Consider the following 12344-nt stretch of genomic DNA (forward strand, 5'->3'; position numbering starts at 1 on the left):
CATCATTGCTCAGGTTTGCACGCTACAAGTAAACAAGATAACTGGAATTGGCAGGAATGCATCAGTCTCCATTGCTCTAGTTCAGATGGTAGACATGGCTGACAGAGGAAAAGGTGCCAGGTTTGGGGCACAGAGGTGGCGTGTCCAGGAGTCCAGGATATTTACTGCACTCCTGGTAAAGCATCACAGCCAAAGGCTTCTGCAGGGGGACTATTCTGGCTCCCAGTACAAGTCTGAGGCATGGAGTACTTTGGTACAGGATATATCCAGTGGCACTGTTATCCCATATACTGGAGAGCAAAGTAGGCATCATTCTAATGATGTACACATGAGAAAAAGGGATACTCTCAACCACTGGTTAGAAGAATTTGAGACTGCAGACATTCCACATATGTGTTAGTATAACATTAAGTGAATACTTGTAAGACTTAGAAAGCTATTATAAGCAATACTGTTTTGCATAATGCTCTTCGGTTCTTTTCTGTTGTTTTCCCAGCTGCCACTGAACATGAGTTCAATCTGCAAGCTCATGTTGCTCGGTTGGAGAGACTGAGGGAACCAAGTGATATGTATGCAGCAGAGGAGAAGTGTTATCATAGCATTAAACATTTAAGATAGCTGTATTTGGTCTTTTATAGAACTGTATCAAATTGAGCATGTGTATCCCAACTGTAAAAATAAGTATGCATTCATTAGTCTGTAGCGCAAACCAGTTGTGAGAGATGAATATTAGACTGTAGTCAGAGGTTGTGGGTTCCAGTACCACAATTCCCAACTATACAATACTTTTATTTCTTCAATAATATTTACATTATATTAAACACTATATACCAGTGGTACAAATGCCCTGCTGTAAACTGTAATCTGTTTAACTGGAACATGCATTTGTGCGATATATGCATATTTCAAGGATTACTTTCAGCAATCTGCAGTAGAGTGTGTGTCTGTCATCTGTTAGGATGCATACTTAAATGTAATGCTTCAGATAAAAGAGGTGTATAATTGTATTAATGCATTAAATGTCACATATAATGGTACTAATTGTATCTCCTTTTTTTCTATCACCCCAACCCTTATCTCCCTTTTTTATTTTCTATTATAAGTCATCAAAATGTCGCCATGTGTACCATATCACTAAATGCTACACAGAACAGCAAAGTAGGTCAGACCCAGTGGATCAGCTTGACCCCAATCCACCGGCTTCAACATCAATGTTCAACACGTCTGGAAGGCAACCTGGCAGCACTGCCTAAGCTGCCCCTTTCCTTAGGTAGTACGGCCATGGAAGCTGGTGCACTGGTACCCTCAGGGATCAGTGGCAAAGGTGGTTATTTTATTATCTGCAACAAGTTGCAAGGGATGGTGCATAGGGTCGTATGCCACACTATTGGTGTACGCCTATGCTGCATGGAGAGTCTGCTCTCCCTCATGGTTGATAGGTGAAGGAAGAGACATGAAGCACCCCAGCCACCAGTGGAGTAAGGGGACAGTGATAACAGTCCAGTGGTGAAGACTCAATTCTCACTTTCTCCTAGCTTGATGGGTATGAGCCTGTGTTGTCCCCTCTCTTACCCCAGTCATGGTGTCACTCAACCTTTTGTGTCCATCACAGTCCCTGTCTCATCTTGTTAGTCTTGTATGTTTGCATTTGCTTCCTCACCTACCCTACTTACCTGACCCAGACATAATACCTGCATCCATTACCCAACAGTCCTCGTTTATTGAATTAAAAAAAAATGGGCGCCTGTCCCACAAAAAAAATATCATCCCATACATAGCTCTCCATTTCACACATGTGTCTTCTTGACACACTTGATTCAGTCCAATTTGCTATACAACATGATTGTGTTGTCATTCCTCTTTGTAGTGGTCACAGTTCAAATTCAGTTAATATTCTGCACATATTTTCAGTTATAAAGAATTCATGTCATGGCATTATCAATGTTTATATAAAAGTCTTTTAAAGTATTGGATACACCTGGATTTGAACCCAGTATCAGCAGGGCTCAGAAATAAATGTGTCAATGCATTTATACCTGCTAACACAGAGTCAGTTAAGCAGCAAGTTTGTTGCATAGATGATACTAACTCTCAGACGTTTCACAATGTGGCTCATGTTTGTTCACTGTTTAACTATGCACAAACATGGAGAGTATTGAAAAAGTGTATCTCACATATGCAAACCCTTTGCCAACCATTGAGCAAATCCACTATTTGTCAAGCTATGAGGATGTAAATATTATTATGTACTGCTGCTGTTTACTGTCCATTTCCTGTCTATGACATGAAATTACATCATCAAAGGCCTCCTTTTTTCTAATTTGCTACATGGGGTTGGAGTACCTTGTTGACTGTCACTATCTTTCTTGACTCAATACCACAATCCTGCCATCTTTGACACTCATGCCTGACTGTCACAGATCTTGTTTCACACAATCCATTCACCTATCTGCTGGATGTCATCATTTCCTCTTATGTTCTTCTTCTTTGTCCCAAAGCTTCTTCACCAGATTATCATCTGCATTTCTGCATGTGTCCAAACCACTGTAATCTGTTATCTTTGATGTTGCAATCGGAGCTACTTTGGCTTCTGTTATTATGCCCTCCTTTCTTCATCTGTCCCATAGTGTGCATCCTACCACCCTACTCAGGCACTCCATTTCCATCATTTCCATCACTTCTAGCTAATGCATCTGCTTTGCCTTTACTTACCAGGTTTCTGTACTGTACAGTAGTACTGGTTGCACCACTGTCATCTATACCTTACCTTTCAGCTTTTTTGGCATTCTTCTGTCATATACTATACATGGCACTCTATGCCATTTGGCTGCAGCCCCTCTGAATATAGTTTTGATCTCTTCATTCAGACTTCCCTTCTCCTCAACCACCCCTCCCAGATACTTGAAACTTTTTAGCTGTTCCACTATCTTTCCTTCTATCTCAATTCTCAGCTTCTTCTGATTTCCCCAGTTTGCTTCCATTACCACTGTCTTATCTGTGCTTAGTTTCATCCTGTGTGCCTTCAGTTTTGCATTCCATTTCCCTAACCTTTGTTGACATTCATGATCAGAGTTTGCCTGTAATGCCACATTGTCTGCATACAGCAATTTTGTTGATCTGATCCCTCCAACCTGTTTGCTAATGTAGTCCATCACCCATATGAACAGCAGTGGGCTCAGAGCTGAACCCTGGTGTACTCCCACTCCCACTGGAAACCCCTCTGTGAGGCCAAACACTGGTTTTACTTGAGTTATTGGGTCCTTGTACATAGCCTGCACTAATTCTAACAATTTTTCTGGGATTTCAAACCAACACAGTATTGCCCAGATCAGCTTTCTTGGGACCTTGTTATAGGCTTTCTACAAGCCTAGGAAATCCCCATTGGACTATTTCCTCATCACTAGCTTCTTCTCAACTATCTGTCTCACTGCAAACATCGGGTCAGTTGTGCTGCATCCTGATCTGAATCCAAACTGCTCATCTCCCAGCTTACATTTTACTGCTCTGTGTATCCATTTATCAATCACTCTCTCCAGAACTTTCATGCAGTGTGACAGGAGTTTGATGCCTCTGTACTGCCAACATTTGTTGATGTCCCCTTTGTTCTTGTACACTGACATGAATATGCTTATTCTCCAGTCATCTGGGATATGTCTTTCTCTTCACACTGCTATGAGTATCCTGAGGAGCCATTTCTCCCCTATTTCACCCAGCATCTTTATAATTTCTGCTGTGACATCATCTGAGCCTGATGCTTTCCCTGACTTCATTTTCCTTAGTAGTATTCTTATTTCTTCTATGGTAGGCTCCTATTCTTCTCTCATCTTTGTCTGTTTCTGGGGCAGTACAGCTTCTATGGGGTTTTATTCATTCAGAAGCTGCTGGAAGTACTCCTTCCAGCAGCCTTTGATATCCTATGGAATGCTGAGCAGGTTGTTGTTGGCATTCCTTATGAAGGGTGTCTGACTATATTCTTTATCTTTCTGTCTTTGCCTTGCAACCTGATATTCTTTGTGCCACCTACTTAGCCACTTTCCTGAAACTGGTAGAGGGCCTCAGATGCCCTGTTCTTTGCTGTTGCAACTACTTTCTTAGCTTCTTTGTTAGCCAGCCAGTATTCATTCCTAGCTTGGTCTGTCTTTTCTATCTCCCACTTCTTCATGTACTCCTTTCTTCTGATAACTTCCTGGACTTTGGCATTCCACCACCAGCTTTCCTTATGCACCTTATTTCCATACCCCGCTTAGCCACATATATGTTCTATAGTCCACACACATGCTGTTTTGAGGCTCTGCCATTCTTCTTCAACTCCACCTATTTCCTCCTCTTCTTGGGATGCTAGAGCCCTGAATATTTTCTGTTGTACTTCCTCTGTAGTCAACTTCCAGGTCTTCACCCCAGTCTCAGTACCTTAGAGCGTTCTGTAACCAGTGCTTGCAGCTAATTGTGGCAAACAGTGGCTTATGCTGTGGGTTAACTGTTTCACTGGGGTTGACTTTGCAATCATTGATTCTACCCCAGTGTCTTTTACTCACTAGGAAGAAGTCTACCTGAGTTGCATGCTGTCTCTTTTTCTGAACTATGTGTTGGTTACTATCAAGCTATTTCCAGACAGAAATCTAGAATGTCCTCTCCTTCTTTATTCCTGTTGCTTTGCCCATGTGGACCCAGGCAGTCCTCATATCCTGTTCTGTCTGTCCTGATATGTGCATTGAAGTAACCCATTATCAACTCCAATTTATATTGTCCTGCTTTATTGCTGTATGAATGCACTCTTTTCTTCAATGTCACAACCCCTGCTGCGAGGTATAGGCTGATATTATGAATAATGCCCTATCATTACACTGGAGTCTGTCTGTCATTAATTCTGATGATATCCCTCACTGCTTTCTGAAGCATTTCTTTTGACACAATTCCCACACCATTTCTAGCCTGTCCTCCTCCTGAGTAGTAGGCTGTCAATCCCAATCCATGCATCTTTGCTGCACTCCTCTTCCATTTTGTCATCCTCTTTCAAGCTCAATCCTGTCAGTGAACCTACATTGTCTTAGTTTATGTTTAGCAGGTTCACTGGTTTTACATCTATATTTCACTCAACAGACCTATCAAAGGTAACCCAGGCTGGGCAACTAGAAACTTACTGACTTTGTGCATAGGAGGTGAAGACCTTAACCATTACTCCAACTGGTCTATAGCAGAAAAAACACAAAATGACATGAAATTACATGTAGAAACATAACAAACTGAAGGTCCTATTTAACAATATGCCACATATTTACAATACAGCTATGTGTTGCCTTGCTCTAAGCCTTGCAACCCTGGTGTCTTAGTACTTCTTCCACACATATATCACCTACACTACAGAAAGTAATATCAAATGTTGTGTGATATGCAATGCACATCAATATGGTAACATGCAGAACTAGAATAATTGACCCATATGCCTGAAAAGCCTTGTCTGCAAGGCTAGGGAAGGAATCAGCATGGATCTTATCTACATGGACATAGGTGACCTTCAACACACTTGATCCAACCCATTTAAATTTTGTCAAGGATAGATCTTGTTTATTATACCTAGTGGAATTATTTGATACTGAGCCCAAAGCCCTGGATGAGGGATAACAAAACACACCTCCTATGATGAGTTATCCAACACCTTTGAAACTATCCCCCTTTCAGGTATCATAGTGAAAATGTCCCAGCTGGGAATTAACCCATAAATTACTAGACAGATAGCCAATAGGCTCACTGATTGGACATACACTGCCAAAGTTGGGGACTGCATCTCCACGACTAGAACACTTACAAGTGGAATACCACAAGGATTTGTGCTTGGCCCTCATCTGTTTGGAAAATATTTATCTGAAATTCAGGTGAAGGTAGATGGCCTGTGGCTTACCAACTTTGTGGATGACTGTAAACCCTATGCAGTCATATAGAGTCCCCCAATGATGTTAACATATTACAGAAGGGGCTGACAGACAAATGACTGGTGTCAAACTCATGGACTAAATCTTAAAGCAAAAAAAGCCTAGTTTTCCCCTTTGGAAATGAAGTACTCCTGCTAATTATGATATACATATTAACCCTCTAAGCTCAAACACGGTGTTACAAGACTTGTGAATACATGTTGATAGCAATCTACACTTCAATCACTGTGTGTCCATAGTGGTGAGACACACATTCTACATTGAACACCTCATAAATAAGGCCATCAAATCCAAGACCAGGGAAGTCATATGTTTGCTGTACTCTACCCTTACAAGACCACTAATTGAGTACAATGATCCCTTCTGTCTATATCTCACCAGATACCTGCAGCAACTGGAAAAAACACAGAGGTTTGACACTGGGAGAATCTATGGCCTCCAAAACATGACATACACGAAAAGACTGAAAGACCTGTCACTGTACTCATTATCATGTAGGCTGCTGAGAGGTGACCTATGCCTGGCCTACAAAGCAGTCTTAGACCCTGCCCTACTAGAAATGCTGGACATTTGCAAATCAAATGGGACAAGAATAACTTGCTCCAGAGATCTCAACCTAGCCTGTGACATAAACAGAACATGCTGGGGAGACAGATATATAGCCCAGTGACTGCCACTCCTTTGTAATAGTCTCCCATTGCATGTGAAGCAGTGCTCTTCAATGACCCTATTCAAGCACAACCTTGACAACTGCATTGGTGATTATAAATTTATCACTGAGGTGGCACCTATGTTCCTCATGGATGGACCAATTGATGCTGATCAAGAAATTGCTCTGCCAACAATGACCATCTAACTATGCCCAATAAGGGTACTTATGTTTTTATATGGCTAGGCTTGTAAATGCTGTAGGGCCATCAGGCTACTAACCTCCTATGAACCTATGAAGTTATGAACTTATACAGCCCTGCTAACATATTCTGTCCAGCATGCCTTGCTGATATCATCACCTATAAGCTGACTTGCAGTCTTATAAAAGTCAGACTTGTGCCATGGTGTCTGCATAAAGTACCAAGTTCTGCAGACTGGGTACTTAGATAGGAAGGGGTACTATTCTCACTGCAGTCGTGTGTGTGTGTGTGTGTGTGTGTGTGTGTGTGTGTGTGTGTGTGTGTGTGTGCGTGTGTGTGTGTGTGTGTTTGTGCATGTGTGTGTCTAGACAGAATAGTAGAAGTGTGTATCCGGCAGTTAGTAATCCAATCCCATGGATTGACAGTATTTTGATACTTGCACATGCCTACACATGAATTTCATGCAGGTCTCCCAACATCTTCTCTCCAACATGCCTGCTGATGTCATACACAGTAGGTTCACCTGCAGTCTTATAAAAATCAGAATTGTTCCATGGTGTTTGTGTAAAGTACTGAATTCTGTAGTCTGTGTACTTAGATAGTTAGGGGTTCTATTCTTAGAGTAGTCAACTGTGTGCGTGTGTGTGTGTGTGTGTGTGTGTGTGTGTGTGTGTGTGTGTGTGTGTGTGTGTGTGTGTGTGTGCTCTTGCTTGACATTACAGACAGCCTTTTACACCAGCATGTGGGACACTGTTATTATCATATTCTCCTCAACAGACACTGCTGATGTCTTCAGCTAGAAAATGTTGTCTGAGGCACTCCAAGTCAGTGCTCAGCTGTGTGTCGCTTGCCTTAAATACAGAGGTCTATGGTCTGTGTACTTAGATAGATAGGGGTTCTAGTCTTACTGCAGTCAACTGGGAGGTGAGTTTGTTTGTGGTCCTGCTTGGTATTACAGAATGCCTTTTACACCAGCATGTGGGCCACTACTACTACCGTATTCTCCTCAACAGACGCTGCTGTTGTCATCAACTATATCTGATGTATGGATATGCAGTCTTCCCACCAGGGCAGGGTCGGAGACTGGCCTGGAGGCCAGGCAGAAGTCATCTCATACTATACAATACAGATTACACTGGCATGGCTTTCAGTCTATCCACATACATCATGGCATAGTTTGTAGGCCCTGAGTTTTCTTGATGATAAAACCCTGTAATCTCTCCAGCTGCTGTATGTGTCTGGTGAGGAACATTCAAAAGAGAGCATTATACTTTGTTAGTGTTCTGAAGAGGTTTGAGGGCAGTTCTGTCATACATTCCTAAGATCTAAATATGATGGTGTGGCTTATAATGTGCATAACATAGGCTTTCAATACTAGTGTGGACACTTGTTGGTCAAGGTTCAGATTGCTATCTACATGTGTTCCCAGTGTTTGCATCACTGGGTTTCAGCACAGCAGGACTGTTGTCAATGCTGTAATTAGCATGGAATTCCACTTCTCAGAAGGACAAAATAAAGACACATTTCTGCATTTTTTTGTAGATTGTGTGGCTTTGTTACAAATCATTTATCTGTGTTAGCCCTATATTATCATCACTGGTGGACTCAGTTGCACCTAATATGCAAGAATTAGCAAACCTGGTAAGCCAAAGGCCATATACTTTAGCCTGAACACTCAAAAAATAGATTCCAAGCAGTAAAGAGATAAGCACAAATCCCAGGGTTATGCCAATGGTGACAGCTCTACTTCTACAGGTTGGTTCAGCAACTTTCACAGTATGTGTTCTGTTAGTGAGGCAATTGGTTATCTATCTAGTGACGTAAGTTTTAATCCCCAGCAGGCATAGTTTTTCAATGATGTATGCACTGTCTTACCATCATCCAGGCCTAACATAGAATCAATGGGCTGTGACAACATCACAGATCACTTGTGGCCTGACTCAGCACATACATTCCTGATACGGTTGAATACACAATTCAACATAACCTACACATGGGCTATGATCACATAGAAGGGCATACATCAACATGCATCCATCTGAGTTGGGGGGGGGGCTAGCAACTGATGCATGCATGTGTAGACAGATCCTGATTCTCTTTATCTGTGAGGTACACCAACATGTCATCATGGACCTTTTCTAAATCGACACTAGTAATATTCCTGCATTTTGCAATAGACCTGTGTGAGTTGTTAATGCTACAGCATGTCTATTGCATCTGATAGATGACCTCTAAGAGGTCATAGAGGGCATGTATGATGACAACACTATCATCCTGTTGAAGTTGACCAGGCCAAGGCATTTCACACAAATTCACAATAAGGTATTCAATCAACACTGTCAGATGTGGCCATAAACAGCTATATCACCAAGTGTCTAGACTCTAGACCTGAGTGACTACAGATTGTGTGCAGTCATTGACTCCAACTATGACATTAGTAGAATACAGACAGTATCAGCACACACAAAAGATTGCTGCTACAGCCATGACAACACCTGCAATGACAAGAAAACATGGGGCATTTATTAAGTCAGGAAAAAAAACACACAACCCAAGTATAATGTGGGCATTGCACCCTATAATCAGACCAATAGATATGTTACCTGTGTCCTTAGGTAGATGGCAGGTGGTGGTCACAGTACTGACTAGTCCCTTGTATGTAACACAAGTACTGAGTATGGGAAGGACATCCACATCAGAGGTCATAATACCTCCATGGTTCCTAGCCTTCATCACATCTATAACTGAGTATAATTCACCCGTCTTCATGTATCTCCCTACACATTTTCCACTGATGTGTAACTGAAGTGTACCTCCTCTGTCACAGTGAGCTGTCACACAGCTTACTGGTCATATCTAGGTATTCTCTTTATGGCATAAACATTACTGTCTGATTGTGCAGAACCCCCATCAAGTTGTTACACCGGATGCATGTGTGCTAGCTGTTCTGGTGATGCACACAGTGCATACATAGGTGTTTGACAACATTATTGGCATGGATACATGACACTGTGGATTGTGCCATATATATATATATATATATATATATATATATATATATATATATATATATATATATATAATGGGTCTACTTCACATAATCGAACACCCAAATGTTCGACTTTCATACGACTGAGACCATATGCAAGCCCCCCTGCACCCTGCACACCCTCTGCTATTTAAATATGCCAACTTCGAGATTGCACTACATTGCTTTAAAGGGAAATCTTCCCATTCTGTGCTCTATGGAGATCCCCATTCAGACTATGTAATATATATATTGTTCACTATCATTAGTGCGAAAGGCAAACACATCCCATTCGCACTATCGAAAGAAACCACTGAACCTGGAATTCCGAGGGCTTCACAATGTCGACCCAAAATGATCGACACATTTGGGCCGACATTGTCATCAAAAACTTCACATGATATATGTATAGGAGCTGAGGTACATCAAACTCCTATATGAAATATCATTTCACCTCCCATACCACCTGCTAATAATATATTACAACTCTGAGAATGCACCACAGTGGAGATTTGGATAAAATTCCAATCCCCACTGTAATGCGATCTCCATACAGTTAGTCAAATATACTTATGTGAATGCACTACTGCATTCGCATAAGTGTGTTCAACTATCCTCTACAGTTCACATTTTGTGAACGACAATCTGGTTTTCGGTAACATACATGCTGGCAGATTGTCGTTCGCACTAATGATAGTAAACATATATATATGTATATATATATATATATATATATATATATATATATATATATATATATATGTATATATGCCATGTACACCAGTCATCTAGCCTGTATTGCTCATAATGTCACATGCAGGTATAGCAGTGTCCCTCTTAACACCTCCAGCAGATATTATGGTGCCAGGACAGTGTGCATGATTACCCTTACAGAGTGTAGACATGTCATAGTAGTTGTGCAGGTGTGTTTTCTCAGAATCATCTCTGATCACTCTAAATCACATATGTTATGTCAGAGGCATGGGATTACTGCTGGTATTATTCTGATATTGTCCATGATTGTGGTTGCTTCTTTTAATGTTGTCCATGAGCCTTTACATGTCTCCCACTTGCTGGAGACCTCTGCTGAGATCACATTCATATCAGGCAAATCAGTTTGCACATCTTCTCAATATTATAATACCCCAGTTGTATGTCAGATCCCTGATAGATGTCCTCTGCATTATTCATGTAAGGATGTTTATCTCACACAGACATCCTCCCCATTTTATGTCACCTTTTGTGAAAGTCACATAATACACATTTTCATTGTGGAGTCCCTAATATACCATACTGGTATGTGATTGGTGTTGCTGCTACAACCATCTTCCATTGACATACCCTCATCTGCTGTACATTAGGTTGTTTCTTTTGTCCTCTTTCCCTGTGTTCATTTCTACAATTCATCTGTGTATCCCTATTCAATACATACACTTCCAATGAGTGTTTTTTTTAGATGGCAGTCCATGCACTATTACAGATCATTTATACAACTTCAATACAGAATGCCAGGAATGGGATTTCACAATACTCTGCATTGTAGATACACTGTCCTGTACTATGCTTGGGCAATATACTTTCATACCTCTCAACTGTCCAGATTTTCACAGAATGTTCATGTGTTCCTTATCAAGTATGTGGCTTTCTGCCATATCACTGGGATGATCTCAGGACTGATGTGATTCAATATTACATACATTTGAGTTTTCAACTTCAAATCCTTCAGAACATTTATCTTAACATAAACCCGTGGTTATTCTAGCACACTTCTATAGGATAAATGTGCAAATATGTCCCTATTTCTGGGTCATTGTTCCCATATTATGTTCGCCTTTGTCCAGATGTCTTGCACTTAGAGATTAAAAGCTATCTGTGAAGTATTGGTGATCATTTCTATGAAGATTTAAAATTATTTATTTATTTTTTTTTTTTGGGGTGGGGGGGGCAAAGGTAGTGTGTCATTTGGGAAATCCTAGAAATTAAAGGGTTGATTTCATGTGAACCGTAGAAGGAGTTGATGTACTGTAGTTTAGGGGTAAATAAAACATTTCTTCCCACACTATTCCTGTCATGTTTTTAGAATGAATGTCTTTGGAATTGTTTTCCCCTTTATTTTATTTTGACTTCAGGATCAAACTGATGGGCATCCTAAACTAAACTCTTCATAAAAGAGAAACCTTTTAGTGGGACTCAACAACACTCATAGCCTAATTAAGAGTCCGAGTGCAAGAAAGATATACAGAGTTCATGGGCTAACTTTATTTTCTGAGTTAGGAGAGAACTATATAGAATTAGGATAAGTAAGATGGGTTGTGCTCAAAAGATATAGGGAAGTTGTATTAACCTAGGCTGCCTAGAGACTTACCTGACATTTGATAGAATTGAGGGTAAGTGACATTAAAGATACATAATTGATATACTTGTCTTGCATTCCACAGATACCCACATAAGCTGCTTCCACTTAGTTCAACCCACTATGCAAACAGGTATTGTTACCTTTTCATAGCCAATGCTTTCAAAAGCAGTGTTTTAAAA

This window comes from Protopterus annectens, chromosome 8.part1 (genome assembly GCF_019279795.1).
Source record: "Protopterus annectens isolate FY-2018-M chromosome 8.part1, PAN1.0, whole genome shotgun sequence".
Lineage (NCBI taxonomy): Eukaryota > Metazoa > Chordata > Ceratodontiformes > Protopteridae > Protopterus > Protopterus annectens.